This window comes from Magnolia sinica, chromosome 1 (assembly GCF_029962835.1).
Source record: "Magnolia sinica isolate HGM2019 chromosome 1, MsV1, whole genome shotgun sequence".
In the NCBI taxonomy this organism is placed as follows: Eukaryota; Viridiplantae; Streptophyta; class Magnoliopsida; order Magnoliales; family Magnoliaceae; genus Magnolia; species Magnolia sinica.
In genome coordinates, this window is record NC_080573.1 from 10,079,547 (window position 1) to 10,083,210 (window position 3,664).

Genomic DNA, 3,664 nt, shown 5'->3' on the forward strand with positions numbered 1-3,664 from the left:
TCCCTGCCTAACTCTTTTTGAAAGTTGTTCAATGAAGGCTCATTTCTAACCGCAGCACATGGCTCATGTCTCACCACGTCAGTCTCCTAAATCTACGTCCAGCGTGTTTTCATCACTGGCAAGATTATGCTAATTTCAGGCTCCAAAATGGATAGAGTACATTGTCACCAGCGTACTGACGGTAAAAATTACCCTGAAGGAATGATCTTAACCCTCTGATTTTGCCATTTGAAGTTGGCCCGCTGATCCATCATTCATCACCGTCCAACCAATTAGATATTTATAATAACCCACTCCATTTTGATTACAGATTATGCGCTACCGCGAATGGGCCCATAAATCGGGACGCAAGTTTCGTGGTGGAGGCACTTTGTGCCGGGCCAACTGCAATCTGATCTCCATCTGAAATCTACTTAATTCAGCACTATCAGCTCATGTTAGGATGAGAACCCAAAATAAGACTGACCCCAAGACTCAAGTGGGCCGCACCACAAGAAACAGTGGAGATTGAACACCCACCTTTGAAACCATTTCGAGATCACCTTATGAATGGGTTGGATGACATATAAACATCATAGGGAGTCCAAAAAAGGTTTTAATAGTGGCATTTCCATCTCCACTGGTGTGGTGTGGTCCACTTGAGTGTTAGACCTGCCTTCTTGAGCTCTCATCCTACATGATCTGAAGAAACTGATAGACGGAGGACATCGAAGTGGACCCCACAGAGCTTTGGGCTACAGAAACACTCCCTGAAACTCGGGTCCCATTCCTAAATTTCTATAATTGCCATAAACTGGTGCCACCACGTTTTTGCAGTAGATGAGCGGGTCACCACAACTTTTAAAGTGGTGGGGTACTATCATGGCAGTCTTTGTCGTATCCGAAAGGTTAGAAACAATCAATCATTCCAATTTTTAACAATGGACCTATTCATGAGATGACCCATCAAATGGTCGGTTCTGATCGATTTAGACATTCACCAATTATCTGTTGACGGGCGGATACCATTTAATAAATTGTCCCCAAGGCTTGTAAGGTCCAGGAGACATGCTTTTAATACCATTGGAAAGTGAGTCAACTCGGTCGTGACCAGTTTAGCACAAGGCCGAACTGGTCTCCAGGTGGAAATGGGTTTTTGGTTTCTAACCTGAGGAATGATCAATCACAAACGTTCGATCTGAGTGGGGCAGACCTGGTATACGTATGTAGAATACACCGTTCATCCGTTGCGCGTCATGTTCGCTATACATCCCATCTGTCATCTCGACCCAAAAACTCAGGCGGGGCCATCACAGTGGTATGGCCTACCTGAGTTTTGGATGGATGGAGTTTTGGTGCGTCCTATTGTAGGGGGGCGCACCAGATTGGATTACCTACTGAGTAACTCTGTGGGGCCCACCGTAATGTATTTGTCATATCCACGGGGTCCATCCATTTTTCCCGTTCATTTCAGGGAATTGAACTAAAATTCAAGAATATCGAAAGCTCAAGTGGACTACACTAGAGGAAACAATGTGAATTGAACGCACACCGTTGAAAACTTGTTGAGGTCCACGGAAGTTTTGGATGAATCTGATATTTGTGTTTTCCTTTCATCCGTATCTTTGCAACCTTATGAACAGGTTGGATGAAAAATAAACGTTACTTTGGGCCCTAGGAAGGTTTCAATGGTGGACGTTATTATCCCCACTGTTTCCTGTAGTGTGGTCCACTTAAGTTTTTTTTTTATGCTTTAATTTTGGGTTCAACCACTAAAATAATCTGAAGAAATTTATGGACGGCGTGGATAAGACACATACATCCATTGTGGGCCTAGCAGAGTTTCCTCAGTACCATAAAGGGTACTGAGTTGACGGCGTATACGCAACACGGTGGATCCATGTTCCGCTGGAAGTTTCTAAGGTGGATGTCTCCATTGTTCCCTTTGGTGTGGCCCACATGAGTTTGAATCATGTTGAATTTTGAGTTATTGGCCTAACATGTGGGGCGTGCATATATAGACGGTTGGATGGCACTAACATACAGCTGGAACTACAGTAATTAATCGTCGATCGTTCACCCTGCAGCCAGTTGACGCATGATTTAGATCAGGACCATTGGTGATTTTCTTTAAAACATGGGCCCCATTTGCAAGGAGTTTGGACCAGGGACTAGTAGATTTCGAAAGATCCAGTGTACTGAAGGGAAAATGTCACGTGGCCATAGCCACATCACCATGGGCCCCACAGCAGCCCTGGTCAGACGGCTTATCGTCCGACCGAGTTCGGACTAGAGCTGGCATCGAGTTGAGTCGGACCAAGTTAGGGCTGACTTGACTCGATCTGGTTTTGATATAGGCCTGACCCAAATTCGACACGAGTTGGTACCGAGTGAAGTATGCCTCGACCAATCCGAATCTAGGCACAGCCTGGACTAATCCCGACCAAGTCTGACCTGTAAAAAGTACCGAGTCGGTTCTTGTTGGCACCGATTTGGATCAAGAGGTGAATGAGGGACGGAGTGGAGAGGAGAGAGAGAGTATAGAATACTGCTCATATGCATTTTATTTTTGTAAATTTTTATTATTTAATCTTATTTTTATATAATACAAACCAAGACAAACACAAGTAGACATTTTCCACTCCATCTTTTGAGTCAAACTCATATTAAACCCAGACTTTTCGTTACCCAGAATTTCTGCGTTTTCTATTTTCAACTGAACTTTTTACTGCCTTGTCAATGATTGACAAACTTTGGGTCCTTACGCTTCCTCGGATAGTAGACTCCCAGGAGTTTCAACTCCCGGTCAAGGGTTCGAGTACCCATAGGTGGTGAAATTCCACCAGCGTGAGTGTGTTGGGTGTGTGTAAAAAAAATAAAAATTAAAATTAAAAAAAAATTAAGATGATTGACAAACATTTCATACGCCTCTTTTTTTTTGGTCACAGGTGCTTTTTCTAACTGGGTCCATCTTGAGAACGGAGGTTCTCCTCTCATGTGGCACTGATATAAAACTATCTAAACCATTCAAATTGTGGGCTCCATTTTCAACGGAGCATACTTCTATAACGACACTTATAGCAATTAATTTCCTACCATTCAACTAATGACTATCAAATGAATGGTTAAAAGTATAATAGTGAGTGGTTTAAATTCAAAGGAAAAAAATCAGATTATTAATATTGTTTTCTAGATTAAATTTTCAATTATGCTCCATCCACAGTTGGGTAAGTTACTTGGGTGGCCTGGATTTAGGTTACAATCATGCAATGTTTAAGCTTGAAGAGTCAGCACCACTTTTTCAACGGTGCAAAGCCAATCTGCCCATTCTATCATTCTTCCAAAGTAAACCAGTGGGAAATATTATATAAGGGGAAGGTTCTTTGAATGGATCTGGCTGTTCACATAGGCTATATAGCCATCAAATCTGAACACTTTTTCCAGAAGGTAACAATGATTGAAATGAAACCATTCCTTTGTTTCCTTCCAACCTTTTTATTTATTATCTTCCATCCTTCCTGAATTCATTATATAACTGAGCAATGATGTACAGTATGGAACAATGATTTTATTTCATTTATTTTTTTCTTCTTTCAAAATTGAGACCTTTCTTTAATGAGGTTGTTGGAGCCGTCCAATCTTAAATCTAGGAAAAGGAGGAGAAGAAGAAATAGTCAAAACCCAA